This window comes from Ipomoea nil, unplaced genomic scaffold (genome assembly GCF_001879475.1).
Source record: "Ipomoea nil cultivar Tokyo-kokei standard unplaced genomic scaffold, Asagao_1.1 scaffold2165, whole genome shotgun sequence".
Lineage (NCBI taxonomy): Eukaryota > Viridiplantae > Streptophyta > Magnoliopsida > Solanales > Convolvulaceae > Ipomoea > Ipomoea nil.
Genome location: NW_017618593.1, coordinates 1,214,571 through 1,230,351, shown reverse-complemented (window position 1 = coordinate 1,230,351; position 15,781 = coordinate 1,214,571). Strand labels below are relative to the sequence as shown.

The 15,781-nt window shown below is 41.1% G+C and overlaps 1 long non-coding RNA gene across 1 annotated transcript; it reads right to left on the bottom strand.

Annotated features, from left to right (window-relative positions):
• Positions 1–10,065: 10,065 nt before the first annotated feature.
• LOC109149976 lies at positions 10,066–15,216 on the bottom strand. Its single transcript, XR_002049059.1, has 3 exons — positions 15,204–15,216; positions 14,141–14,208; positions 10,066–10,085 (listed from the first exon to the last, which is right to left on the bottom strand). It is a non-coding gene; the product is annotated as an uncharacterized LOC109149976 (long non-coding RNA).
• Positions 15,217–15,781: the final 565 nt, after the last annotated feature.

Here is a 15,781-nt window from a genome sequence, read left to right as displayed (position 1 = left end):
AAGAGATGGAAGCCTTAAGGAAACAAATGGATGAAGGAGATCGGAGCTAGAATGCTTATTGTATTCTCTTGGCAGACTCAGTGAAAGTGTAAATTGGCTTGTTTCTAGCAAAGATCGGACAAAGCTTGGTAGAAAGGTCATGATTCACCTTGCATCATGGACCAAAGTCTCAAAAATGATTTTGGATAAATTGGGGTTAAAAATAGAATTTTCAAGAAATAGTTTCTAGTTAAAATAGTTGTTTCAGGTTTCTCAGGTTCCTCTCAGGTTTCACTGAGATTGACTTTTTGGGTCAAAACTTGGTACATAAATGTACCCGAAACTTAGGATTTTCGAAATAGAATATTCTCGATGTTGAATTTATTTAAAATTTTGGTTTAAAATATTTAATTCAAACACCGTTTTCGAAATAAAATTTTGGAAGAGTGAAAATAGCTATTTTGGAATTTATAAACTATAATTTAGAAAATTTATTTTTGGGTTTTAACATCTATGTAGGGTTCCCAGCAGTGATAGAAAGGTTTTGTGATGCAAACTAGGTGAATGACATCGAGGATGTCAGTTCAACAAGTGGATATGTGTTCCTCTTGTGTGGGGCAGCTGTATCGTGGAAATCAACGAAACTGTCATGGATTGCTAGATCGACTATGGAAGCAGAGTTCATATATAGTGCTTGATCTAGCCAGCCAAGAGGCTGAGTGGCTAAGAAATTTATTGGCAGATGTGTTAATAAGAACCAGTACACATGGAATCCAATAAGGGTCTATAGTGCGCTCATCACAAGGCCCATAACTACATCCTTAAAGAATCATTGGTGGAAGAAACAAGAAAGCCCAATAATAATTCCATTCGATAGAGGAAAGTATTATAGTGACCCATTTCAAGTGATATCTTGGATCGAAGACAATGCTTACAAGATTCGAGGTCGGATCATTTTCAAGAAGGTGAGGATGATGCGGCCCAACATAATGAAGATCCATCAAGAGTACCAATTGAGCCAATCACAAGGCCCAAGTCCAAACGATTAAGACAACTCTTCATTGGTGATATTCAAAGATGGTTGAAATCCAAGTCAAGCCCATTTGCAAAAGATGAAGAAGATTTTAAGGCTTTTTATAATTGTTTAAGTGCTGATTTTGGTGATTAAATTAGGCCCAAATCAGCCCTATTATTTTTGGTCATCATTAATTTAAATTGTTTGGCATAAAAGAGAAAACACTAGTTGTATTTAGAAAGGATTCCTTAAATCCTTTTCTAAATAAAACTCTATTTACTTGTTTTCTAGATTAGGTTTAGGACTCTTTTTCCCATTGTATTTAGATTACAATGCTTCCCTATAACTATAAATAGGGCACATCCATATCAGTTTGAAACAGGCTTTAATTCAATAAAATTCTTAAGTTTTTCTTTACACTTGTGTAAGAAACCTTATGGCTAATTGTGGACTCAATTAGTGGCTAGTCGTAGACTCGACTAGCAAATTGATTCATGGACTCGAATCAATCTTCCTTTCTTCAACCCTAGATTTAGGTTCGTGGACTCGTTCTTGGATCGAAGGAAACTAGATCCGACTCTAATTGATTGAAGATTGCATCATCGAGGTACTTAAAGCTACAATGGGATTCTTCCAAGTCTTTGAGGATTCGAGACAAAGGGTTTCTCGTGAGGTTTAAGGTATTTTGATCCATCTCTATCTTTAGTTTTGAGAGCATTCTTGGGACAAAACTCATCTTACTTGAATCTTGGACTAGATTCATATCAATTTGGTATTTAGAGCCTAGGTTTATCTCATTATCATTAGAAATTTGGTTTCTTTGGCTCCCTAGGTTTATCTCATTCTTATCTTACATACTACATTTATTCGTGTCTTATTCATTAAAAACCCCCAAAAATATTTTCCTTTGCATTCTTGATTATTTTCTTGAATCTTGATACATGTTCTTTAGTTTCTTGAAAACAATCCCGAAATAATTTTCTATTTTTCCCGTCCAATATCAATGATACCTCACACCTCCTAAGCTCCATATTACCCAACATTCAGTCGAAAAAACAACCCCATCTCACCCTTACCTATATCCAAAGCGCATTTACGCGCAATCACGTCGCAATCACACCCTGTCCAGATTTCCATGTTCTGTGACCAGTTTCAAAGAATGACCTATATCTCGAGATCCACTGGTTATTTTTTATCTGAAATTTTGATATGATTTAGCTCTCGTCTAGGGCGTTCTATTGATATATTATTCACTTGCTAATTCCTTACGGTAATTGAGATATTGATCTTCGAAGTAAGGGCAGCGTTTCTATTTTTTCTGGGTGATTCTTGAAATTCTTGGTTATGTGGATCCTCTTGGTCCGAAATTTTTGTTGATATTTACAGTAGTTATTTGGAGGTTATTTATCAAAAAAATCAAAAACAAATCAAGAAAGTTGAAAAAAAAAAGAGAAAGCAATAAAGAAGAAAAATAAGGTTGGCGAAAGAATTTGGCTGGTAGGAGAATTTTGGAGGGACAAGGAAGGGGAAAAGTATATGGTTGGAAGGAGTTCTTGATAGATTCCTAATTGGTTGTGGTACACGTGAACCTCTTTTATATTCTATTTGTCTCTATCTTTTGATATTGGTCTTGCATATCTTTCTGCCATACTTCATTCTTTGCCTCCCTTTTTCTTTCAAAACTTGGTTAGTTTCTTTGCTCGTGTTAGTGTTTTTAAATGTTCAAAAACCCCATATTATAATTGGCAATATTATTATGGCATACTAAGATAGGTTTAGAGTATGTCCGTTTATCTCTGCAGATAACTGATCAATCAGAAGCAACAACAAAAGGACTGACACTGAAGATCTGATTTAGGAAGCTGGTTTCTTAAAAGGCTTACGCGCTATTATCAGACTCATATGGAAAGATGATCAGCGTATATTCTTAAGAAAGGTATGGACCTAATCATCTAAGATTGCATTCCTCTTTTATAGTCATACCTTCTACAATCAAAGACATCTATGGAGAGTGGTTATTGAAAGATCTATAAGTACCCTTATTCGAAGAGAATTAGGGTTACGCCGAAAGTAAGAAGAAACACTCCATATCTGCTATATGAGATTAGATCTTTGATTGTCATGCATCTTCTCAATATAATATGTTCACGGTGATTAAGATGATGAACTTGACAAGAGTTACTACTGCTTAAACGAAAGGACACTGTGATCACACTGTTGTGGGAACAACTTTATAGAGCGTCATTGAAGTGGACTGCATCAGAGTGGGCTCTCCAAGTGAAGGGATTTCATTGGACTTCTGTATGCATGGCTCTCCATCTTCAACAATCCACTAGACCAGTGTAGACTGGGTTTGAACCTTGTGTGGGGCACTTGGGTAAGATTATTGTATATCTACCTTTGTACATTGGTTTATGATTTAGTGGATTGGACGCCTATGTGATCATCCCCCAAACGTAGATACACACCGTATCGAACTGGGTAAACATTCTGTGTCTTTGGATTTTGTGCGATTATCTTTCTCTTATTCTCTCTTCGTGATCTATCATTACTGATTGGCCTCTTAACTGAATCAATCAGTAATCTACTTCAGTCATCTAATTCTATCAATTTACCTAAAATGAGGAATTGCAAAATTACATGTGGTATCAGAGCTTTTAAGTCAACATAGTGACTTGATCCAAAGGGCTGTTTTAGTTTTGCATTCTCTCTGTTTTTGTGCAAGTCTCTCTGTATATTCGTTGCCTGGTTGTTGTATTCAGGATGGACGCGAGTATGAAACCACCAGAACTAGATGGTCACAACTACTCTTTCTAGAAGGCTCGAATGGAGATATATCTTCAAGCACAAGGTACCAGGGTTTATCGCACCATCCTAACTGGGTGGAGTCGGCCTACTACTCAGAATGCGCAAGGAGTTGCTGAAGAAAAACCCATGGAGACTTGGACAGGTGATGAAATAAATGCCTCTGATCTGAACAACAAAGCATTGAACTCAATTGTAGGATCACTGCATGAATCTGTTTTTACGCTTGTTATAGGAGTAAAAGAGGCTAAACGGGTATGGGAAATTCTTGAAACCAGATTTGAAGGAACCAGTGATGTCAAACAGTCAAAGCTGCAAATGGTTCTGTCATAATTCGAAGCACTCAGAATGATTGAAGACGAAACCATTTCGACCTTCCACAGTAGGGTTCAGAACTTGATGAATCGAGCCTCAATTCTTGGGGAACCATTCACTGATGAGAGAGTGGTCAAAAAGATTCTTAGATCTTTACCTAAACGCTTTCAAATGAAAGTAACTGCCATTCAGGAACACACAGGTGGGGAAAAGAAGATTGTCGGAGAACTCATGGGAAGCTTACACACATACGAACTGGAAGTTCTTGCTGATGATGATATTGGAAGCAACAGGAAAGGAAAGTCGGTAGCCTTTGTGGCTGAGGCTGATCGAGAATTTGACACAGACGACATAGATGTTGAAACCTTAGCTCTTCTAACCAAAAATTTCAAGAAAATTTTAAAAGGTTTCAACAGAAAGGGTCAAGGTCAGCCTACCAGGACACAATACAAAGGCAACAACTCCTCATATCAAAAGGTAGAAACGACACCTTTCTCACAAAACAATCAATCTCAGACTGGGCGATCAAGACAAAACAGAAACAATTCCACAGACACAGGAAAACCCCTCAATCGGTCAGTGCAATGTAGGGAATGTGAAGGATATGGTCACACACAGGCTGAATGTGCAACATATCTTAAAAGGAAAAAGGCTATGTCTGTAGCTACTCTTAGTGATGATGAGGAGGAAACTTCAAATGATCAATCAGATGATAATTTAGGAAACTTTGTAGCTTTCTTTACTGCTACAGACCTTCAGTCAGACGAAGATCAATCTGATGGAGAATCATACATATCAACTGATGATTTTGAAGAGAGACATACTCAACTTGAGACAGAATTTGCAAAACTTGTTGCTAGTTGGGAACAACTTGTGAAAGTGAATAAGAATTTGAATGACGAGCTGAAGCAAAGAGATGATCTTCTAAAGAAATTGAATGCAGAACTGGTCATAAAAGAAGATCTCATCACTCAGATACGGTCCAGAGAAGGAAAACTAATAAAGGAATTGGAGAACTTGTTTCAGTTGGACGATGGTGATTACATCACTCTCGAAGAAGTTGCAAGGAAATCCCCCACAGAAAGAGCCGAGTTGGCAGCCGAGCTTGAGATTCATGCCGAAAAGTTGAACCTCGCAGTCCAGAGTTTGGGAGGCGATGAAGAAGATGAGGGTGAAGCAGGCCATGAGGAAGAAGTGGAAGCACCGAAAGCTGCCAAGGCCGAGGAAAGTGATTCTGAAAGCGATGAAAACCAAAGAAGAAGGGAAGCCCGCACCAAAAGAGAGCATGATTCCATGACGCATGAGGAGCGTGTTGTCACCTTGCTTCATCAACAGAACCGTATGATTGAAGAAGGCTTCCCGTACATGAAGACGCAGTTTGTTGCCGTGCACCAAAGGCTAGATCAGATTGAGGCCAGCTCAAGCCGTAGAGGAGGGAATGACGAAGAATCCGAGGAGAGCACCGATGAGTCGGGGAGCGAGTCGTTCTAGCTCGTTTTCCTTTTCTTAGTTGTTGCTATCGTCTTAGTTGTTGTTACTGTCTGTTAGTTGCTTGTTGCTTGCCTCGTGTGCTTGTTCTTGCTTGTTTGGTTAGTTGAATAGTTAGTTTTGTTGGTTGGTGCTTTGAGCCCATAATCCAAAATTCGATTAAGGGATTAATTGAGTAATTAATCCTAAACCAATTGGTAATTTAATTCCTTAAATTACTGAAAATACAATAGTCGGGGACTAGTAATTGACTAGTCAACCCAAAGTCAAGGTTGTACCTTAAGCTTTGTGAGGAGTTCCCTTGTTCCCTTACACCTCTTCATTTTAGTAAGGGTATTCATGACATTTCACCTTGTGTTAGTAATGCAAGCTAACCTAGTAGACACTCCTCATTCTTTCTCCTTACACTTTCCAAACTTTAGCTCTACCTTCAATCTAAAAGCTAGATAGCTTTTCTTCCAAGCCAAGTTGAAGCTTTGTCAAATCTTTAAGGGTTGTCTCCAAGATTCTACCTTTCATACCTTTGAGCATCTAGGAGGGTAAGATCTATGTTCATCTTGTGTTTTTAGTGTTTTCTAAGGTGTCTTTTCTTAAAGATAGAATCTTTATGATCTTTTGGTGTGTTCTTGAAGTGGGTTTGGAGGGTGAGCCTTATTAGGAGCTTGGTGAAGTGTTAAGTGAAGGTTTTTGGCTACAAGAGGTAACCCATGCTCTACAAAATCTATTTTTCTTACCTATTTGATGATTCATGGATTCTACATGTGTTTTGTTATGAAATGTGAGTGTTTATGCATTGTCTTGTGAAAATGCATATCTAGAGGTTGTTATTGGGGTTCATGTATGCCATTGCTTGGCTATTCCTTTGATTCAATTTATTTTAATGTATTTGGTGAAATTTGGCATGTTTTGGACTTGAATTTGAGCTTGGTGTTGAAAATCCCCGAAGGGATTATTTTGGTGTACAGGTACGTACTCGTGGGCGGAATAGCGGGTAGGCGTCCACCCGCCGCCCACCCGCGGGGTACATGTGGTCATGGGTGTGTACCCATGGGCGGAACCACGGGTGGGGGTCTACCCGTGGGTCCACCCGCGGGGAACATGTTGGTGTTGTTGGGGGATTTGTTCCCCGTGATTCTTTTGACTCGGTATTTGGTCTTTTGACTTCCCGATGTTCTTTTGTGGAACTATTTGAGCGTCTTCTTGATGTTTCGTATGCCTTGAACTATATGGTAGGAATCCATGTAGGTTTTGGTGTCTTGAATCGTGCTAAGTGTTCAACATTGTGATTCGTTGAACCGTGATGAGTCTTGTGTGTTCTTTGGAACTACGTTTGGTTTACCTGTTTGATAAGCATGCTAGTTCGGTGTTTAAATGCTAGCGTGTGTGTTGTTTGTACCTTCTTATTGTTGATGATGACTTGTGTTATTCATCGTTGTTGTTGGACTGTGATCCATTCCTTGATTGAGTATGGTTTCATATCTTTGTTGTGATCCGTTGTTTGATTCCTGTTGAGGTGTAGTGTGTGTGGCTGTACCTGGATTGCACTATTAGTGGTATGGGACACTAGTCACCAAGGTACGGTAGTGGTCCTCGTGGTTGCCATGATGTGATTATGGAGTTTGTAACTTGTGTGTCGGGTTCACATATTTCTTGGGAGGCATGTGTTGCCGTATGTGTGATCGGTACCCTCGTGTACTATGAAATTGGTGGTTTGTTGGCGGTCGTTGGCGGATGGGGACGACGGTCCTCGGAGGGAAAAGGTTGGACTTGGTGTACAGGGGTCTTGGAGGTAAAGGCTGGAACTAGATATAAGGTTGGGGGTAGCCATAAGGTTGGAACCAGGCATAAGGAAGGCCTATCAATTCGTGATGGGTGATGTCACGAAGTCTTGTGTAGCCGTTGTTGTGAGTTATCTTCTTGTGACGTGTGCAGTCACAAAGGCATGTGTTGCCTAGGCATGTGTTGCCATTGGTTGTGTCCTTATTCTCTTGAGTTATGCATGTCGGGGGTTAATCTACTGTGTGATGGTAGATTATGCCTTGAGCCGTTCTTGTGAGTCGTTATTACATCTTGTGTCTTGGGATGTGTTCCCGTATTGTTGATTGTCAGTGCTTAGAGTCTTGTGTTGACTTCTGGTCTTGGTTTTGAACTTATATATACATATTCCGTTTCGTAAATGATTTTGTATATATATCTTATCTATGTACGATATTTCGCATGTATTGGTGGGTTACCAGCATTATTCGCTTACCGGGCGTCGTCCCATCTTCTATGTGTTTCTTTTAGGTGATGTATAGACGTGAGCGCGTTCTAGAACCTGCTAGTGTAGCTCCCATGTTTTGTTGTTATGGCCTGTGTGCCAAGGATATACTTTAGTACTTTGGACATGTATGGATTTTAGATTGTAGTTTATGCAGATGTTAGCTTGTGCGTTCACCTCTGGGTGAGCGTGGCATAGCACCCCTTTCGTTTCCAGTTTATATAATCCTTTTCAGTCTTCCACTGTGTATGATGTTTTGTTTAGATATCTGCATGTTTAAGGCTTTAATTATCATGGAAATTAGGGGGTGTTACAGTAGAGGAGAACCGTCATTATGTTGCAGATGACAGCCTGGGACCATGGGAGTACTCACAGGTTTACTTTCAAGAAAGCCTTCCTCAGATAATATCTCCAAAGCATACTTTCTTTGGCAGATATTGAGACCAGATTCACTCATTTTTTCCTCAATACCCAGGAAATATCTAACCTTAGCCAAGTCTTTTATTTTAAAAGCCTCATCAAGAAACATTTTGAGTTCTGCAATCAAGGACATATTAGGACTTGTAATGAGTATGTTATCCACGTAAATGAGCACTGCTATGAAGCTATTATCTTGCCCTTTAGTAAAAAGTGATGGATCAAACTTAGACTGAATAAAGCCTATGTTGGACAGAGCACTGCACAATTTTGCATTCCATTGGCGACTGGCTTGTTTGAGGCCATAAAGTGAGCGCAACAATCTACAAACCTGATTTGTCTTCTCAGTTTGAAATCCCGGAGGTGGGATCATATAAACTTCTTCTGTCAAATCGCAATGTAAAAATGCATTATTTATATATAATTGGTGAATGTGTCATGCCCGAGATGATGCCATTGCAAAAAATATCCGGATGGTTGTTATTCTTGAAACGGGAGAGAATGTCTCAATGTAGTCAATGCCCAACTGTTGAGTGTACCCCTTCGCTACAAGACGTGTTCTATATCTCTTGACGGATCCATAAGCTTTTAGCTTTATTTTGTAAACCCACTTGCATCCAATTGGTAATTCAGTTAACTCCCAGGTGTGGTTATCTTGCAATCCTTGAATTTCAACAGTCATAGGTCTTTTCCATTCATCACTTTTGATCGCTTGATGATACGTTTTTGGTTCAACAATGTTTGTCACTGCCATAGAAAATGCTCTATGAGATGGGATTAGAGTATCAAGAGTAGTCACCTTTGATAGGAGATGTGGTGAAGAGCGTCTACTAACTACAGCTTCACAGTAGTAGTCTTGGAATCGATTGGGAGCACGTCTGTGTCTCTCAGACCTCCTTGGTTGCTCTAAAGGCATGCTACTGACAGTATCTTCTTGTAAACTACACCCTGGTTCAGGTAGCTGCTCTATAGGCACATCATTAGTGTCCCCATTGTCTGCACTAAGTGGCATCAACCTGGAATCCCAGTAGTAACTAACATTTTCCGAATGAGGATTACTACTGGATGAATGTGCGCATGATACTCATAATGAATGGGAGTTGACATATGGATCATAGGGAGTGAAGGTTCCCCAGACAACCTGACGGGAGTTGGCTGCTCATGTGTAACCTCATAAAAAGGAAATTATGATTCATAAAAAATCACATCCCTTTGAAACAAAAAAAAGACTTTCTCATTAATATCATATAGCAAGAAATCTTTTGTGTTGGCAGGTATTCCAACAAAAACACACTTCTTGCTTCGTTCTACCATTTTATGCCTAGAAGGCATTATATTTGCAGTGTAGCATAGGCACCCAAAGACTTTTAGATTGATCAAATTGGGATTCTCCCCATATAATCTGCAATACGGAGTTGTCATGTATATCACCGGAGAAGGTAGCCTGTTTATGACATATACGGCATGCATCACACATTGCCCCCCAAAATTCAAGGGGAAGTGAAGCCTGAAAACGTATAGCTCTTGCAATACTGAGGATGTGTAACACCCCTGAATTTCAACAAATTTTAAAACATAATTTAAAGGGATTAATAGTCTAAACATCAACATAAGAAAAGCGGAAGCTAACTACACAAATCCGGGAGATGCTATGCCACACCTATATCAAACATAGGTGCACAGGCAGATACTACAACTACAACAGTCTAACAAGTCAACTACTTAGGCTCACAGGCCTCAACAACTAATAAAAGAAAAGATAAGACTATCTACAGGCCACTAGCGCGCTCTCCAAAGCTACCCAACCTGTAAAGAAACAAATAGAAATGGGACGACGCCCGATCATCGAATAATGCTGGAAACCCACCAATACCTGTTAAGTATCATACATAAGTAAGATATAGGTTTTTAAAGCCATTTTCGAAACGGAATACATATATATAAGTCCAAAACCAAGAGTAATAGTCAACACAAGACTCAAACACTCTCAACAAGAACACGGGAACACATCCCAAGACTACAAAGAACAACAACGACTCACAAAAAGTCTCAAGGTATAATCTATCATCACACAATAGATTAACACCCGACATGCATAACTCAAAGGAATAAGGACACACCAAACGGCAACACATGCCAATGCAACACATGCCTTTGTGACTACACACGTCACAAGAAGAGAACTCACAACAACGGCTACACAAGCCCTCGTGACATCACCCATCACGAGTTGATATGCCTTCCTTATACCCGGTTCCAACCTTATGGCTACCCCCAACCTTATATCTTCTTCCAACCATTACCTCCAGGACCCCTGTACTTCTTAGTCCAACCTTTTCCCTCTTGGGACCGTCGTCCCCCACCAACAAACCACCAACAAGACCACCAATTTCATACTACACGAGAGTACCGTTCGCACACACGGCGACACACGCCTTACGCAAAACACGTGAACCTGAAAAACAGGTCACAACTCCATAATCACGTCATGGCCACCACGAGGACCACTGCAATACCTTGGTGACTAGTGTCCCATACCACTAATCATGAAATCCAGGTAAGGCCACACTGTAACACCCCGTGTTACGACCCCTAAGATCAATTAAATCATCTAATCAATTACCCAAAAGAAAGAATTAAATCACAATAATTAATTAGGAGGCCCACCATAGTCCACGGGCCCTTATCCCTAAACCCAATCCCTAGTCCCAAAAGAAATAGAATTAGCAAGCCCATAATAGTAGTTCCTAACTACGACTCCTAAATATATAAATAGGGGACTTAAGAGGCACCTAGAAACCCCCCACCACAATAAACGCCCACCACCCCAAAGAGCTCCAAGAATCCCCTAGAAGAAATCAAGAAAGCAAGAAAGCTTAAAGAAAGACCCTTCATAGCCAAGGAATTAAATAAAGGCTAAGAGGTAACCCATGTCTCAACAAAACCTATTTTCGTAGCTATGATTTCCCCCGTAGGATTTCCCCATATTATTGTGTATTAATGACTTGTGATGATTATGATTGATGATTGATGTGATGATCCCATGGGGGATCTTGATAATCTTGATATTGGGAGATTCTTGATAATTATGATGTTCTTGATGATTATATGGAGTTCTTGATGATTATGTGTTGTTCCTGATAATTGTATGACGCCCTTGATGCTTATGTGTTATTCTTACCGAATCTTGCAATTAGAAGGCGAATCGTATTCTTGTTGATATAAAAGTGATTAGAACCCTAGGTTGTATCGTATGATGTTATTCTTGGGTTATCGGGTGGGGTAATCGCATGTTTGGGTATTGATTATGCTTAGAAAAGCATGATAGGTTATGTGCCGTACATTTCTCGTATTTGATCCGTTAATTGTCTACGTGTTGTCGTTGATTGCGTTGCAAAGTGTCTAAGCATGGTTTCGGGTTCCACAATGGTTCCCGGGGCGAATTTGTGTGATAAGAGTCAGTGGGGGGTAGGTGGGGGTAGGGGACCCGCCACCTACCCACGGCCGGAATAGTGATCCCGGCAGCGGGCAGCCGGCGGGCGGGCAGCTACCCGCTGGCGACCCGCTGCCCGGAATAGTAAATCCGTCGGGCAGCCGGCGGGTGGCCCCCACCCACCGGCTACCCGCTGGAATTTTCCCCATCTTGGGTTCCCGGCTTCCCCGTTTGATGTTTCCCCGTCCCCCGTGGTGTCCCAACGGACTCCGTTAATCGTGCCTATGTCTAGCTTGATATTTCGGGTACCGTTCGTAGGTTTATGAGTCTATTATATTGCATGCTAGTTGAATTGGTATCCCGTTGACCTAGGTGGAAGAAGTATGAACCCCTTAGGACTATTCCTAGTATGTGATGGATCACGCATAGGTTTTGTTATACGTTTCCTCCCCCTTCCCAATGTGTTAATGTGGGTTGCATGTACTTGCTATGTGTTATGTGTGCATGTAACCCCGAGTTGGTTAAGATCAATCGGGCTATACGGGCAGTCGGGTGGGCTGAGAACCGTACCGGCTGTTAACCAGGCTGGTAGAGACCGGTAAGGTATATAAATATTATATAGGACTAAGTTCCACTATACGGGCAGTCGGGTGGGCTGAGAACCATACCGACTGTTAACCAGGCTTGTAGAGACCGGTCAGGTATATAAATATTATATAGGACAAAGGTCCACTATACGGTTAGTTGAATGGGCTGAGAACCATCCCAACTGTTAACCAGGCTGGTAAAGACCGGTCAGGTATATAAATATTATGTAGGACAAAGGTCGATCAGTCGGTTGCGATCGGCTCCTCCGTAATGTGAGACGGGGCAGGGTGCTGCGGGGCCGTGTCAGAGCTATATGCGCTGACCCTCATGTATGGGCATGCGATTGGTCCTGTGGCGCCAACAAAGTGTGTTATGTGATGAGATATGGAGGAGTTGTGTTTATGAGTATATTGGGGGATGTGACTAAGGGGTTTATGCTGAGGATTGTTTATGTTGGGTTGTGATTATTAATTGTGCTTATCTTTATCTGTCTTACCTGTTGTGGATCATATACGCTGGTTATAACTGTTGCTTGTGTGTAGCCTTATCTGTCGAGTCATTCCCGGTTTTTAAAGCTAGAGTCTCGTAGGATATATCTTCATGCTTCGAAACGAATTTTCGTATATCTATATATATATATATATATATATATATATATATATATATATATATATATATATATATATATATATATGTAATGTATTTCAACACGTTGGAGTGGGTTACCAGCATCTCTCGCTGAACAGATATATTTGGCTTTCAGGCACAGAAGGTTAAGTCACTGGAGTGCGCTAGAGCTTGGATCATAGAAGTAGTTAGTTTCCCTTTCGGCCTGCGTGCCACGTTTATGCATTCATATCTTTGAGACATTAGTTAGTTAGCCTGTGCACCTGAGTTCTCTAGCTCAGGTGTGGCATAGCACCCCGTACACTCGTACTCTGTTGGGATTTAATGAGATTGCACCCTTAATTTATAAGTTTTAAATATCTTGAAAATCTGGGGTGTTACACACACACACATCACACCACAACAGGAATCAATCAATGGATTACAACGAAGATATGAAACCATACTCAATCAAGGAATTGATCACAGTCCAACAACAACAACGATGAATAACACAAGTTATCATCAACCAATAGGAAGGTACAAACAACACACATGCTAGCATTTAAACACCGAACTAGCATGCTTATCAAACGGGTAAACCAAACGTAGTTCCGAGGAACACACAAGACTCATCACAGTTCAACGACACACAATGTTGAACACTTAGCACGATTCAAGACACCAAACCTACATGGATTCCTACCATATAGTTCTAGACATACGAAACATCAAGAAGACGCTCAAATAGTTCCACAAAAGAACATCGGGAAGTCAAAAGACCAAATACCGAGTCAAAAGAATCATGGGAACAAATCTCCAAACAACGCCAACATGTTCCCTGCGGGTGGACCCTCGGGTAGGCCCCTACCGTGGTTCCGCCCGCGGGTACCAACACCCACAAGCCACGTTCCCGCGGGTGGGGCGGCGGGTAGGGCTCTGCCCGCCGTTCCGCCCGCGGGTACAAACCTGTGCCCAAAATAATCCCTTTGGGGATTTTCAACACCAAGCTCAAATTCAAGTCCAAAACATGCCAAATCTCACCAAATACAACAAAGTGACTTGAATCAAAGGAATAGCCAAGCAATGGCATACAAGAACCCTAAACACAAGCTCTAGATATGCATTTTCACAAGACAATGCATAAACACTCACATTTCATAGCAAAACACATGTAGAATCCAAGAAATATTCACATAGGTAAGCAAAATAGATTTTGTAGAGCATGGGTTACCTCAATCGCTTATCCAACCAAAACAACCCCAACATAGGCTAGGCTCAACTCATAAGCCAAACGGGAACCTGAGAATTAAACCGAAATAACCCCAACATAGGCTAGGCTCAACTCATAAGCCAAACAGGAACCTGAGAATTAAACCGGATCTGAACTATTAACAAAGGTACTAAACAAAAGTAATTATGCTCATAAGGGGAATTAAGCCCTAAATCTTTCCTTAATTACCCACAAGCTTAACCAACTAAGCTAAGCATACTATTAGTAATTTAATCACAACATAATTACACTAATAGATAAGCTAATAACCATACTTAAGATGAACTTAGTAATTAAAACAACTAACAAGGTTTAACTAATTAAGCTATGGTGAGGTTCAAACCCTAGTTACTCACAAACCTAACCATACACCTTACCACCAAGCTAAGATGGTTCTTATAAACCTAATTAAACAAAAACTAACTAATACTAAACTAAACATCAAAGACAAAGAAAGAGGCTCACCATCTTCTTCTCTTCTTCACGCCATGCAACTGCTCCCGCGGGTGGAACGGTGGGTGCCTCTGCCTGCGCCACTGCCCGCGGGGTACACCACCAAACACACCGCCGGAAACGCAAGAGAGGGAGACTGTCGGAACAGGGGATACGGTCGCCGGAGTTGCTGCCCTGCTCCACACTCCGTCTTCACCGCTCGCCAACCCGTGAACAAGCTTCTGACATAGCCAAATCCGGGTCTTCGCTGCTGCTCGTCTGCGAGGCTGCTGAAGAGCTCCACCACTGACGATGCTCTGCCCACACCGGAGCTACCGCACCTATAACTGGGAGGGGAGCTTCGCGTCGGAAAACGGGGAACGCCGCCGACGCCTTGTCGTCGACCAGCGAGAGGATGATGTCGCCGGACTGCTCTGCTTGAAGATGCCCTTCAAGCTGCTGCCTCACCTCCTCGACACCGCCGTAGGAGCTCATCGGAAGGAGACCGAAACTACCCAAGCTACCTCGCCGGACCTACTATCTGCTTCCCGATGCTAGCTACTGGAACTTCCGAGGTAAGGCAAACGCCAACCATCTTCATCTTCACAATCCAACGTTTGTTGCTTGGCCGAGAGGAGGAGACGGGAAAACGGGTGGGGTGTTTGGCTGCTGATGAGGACTTAGAAAGGGAATGATGCAATGCTTCCACATACACACTAGATGGTAGGGTTATTCAATGAATGGGTTGGTTTAGGAAGTTGGGTTGGGTAACATAGGTTAGGCTTAAACACTTTAGGCTCACAAAATAATAATACTTATATTTATGCATACATATGGGCTCAACTTGTGGGGTTCAAGACTTATATAATATATAGTCTTAGGATAATTAAGCACTTGGGCTCAAAGAATAATTACTAGGCTTTAGCAATTAAAACTCATTTTGGGTCTAGGCATATTTTGTACAAAAATATTGGTTCACCATAATAGGTAGACCCGAGCCCGTTTTAAAATAAATAGCTATATATAAATATTTTTATTAAAAATATTTATTATCGGGACTATAATTTATTTTTAGGAAAATACCGGGTGTCACAGGATGCGCTGATGCTTTCTCTCGACAATTGCATTTTGTTGCGGGTATACACACATGACGTTTGATGGATTACTCCT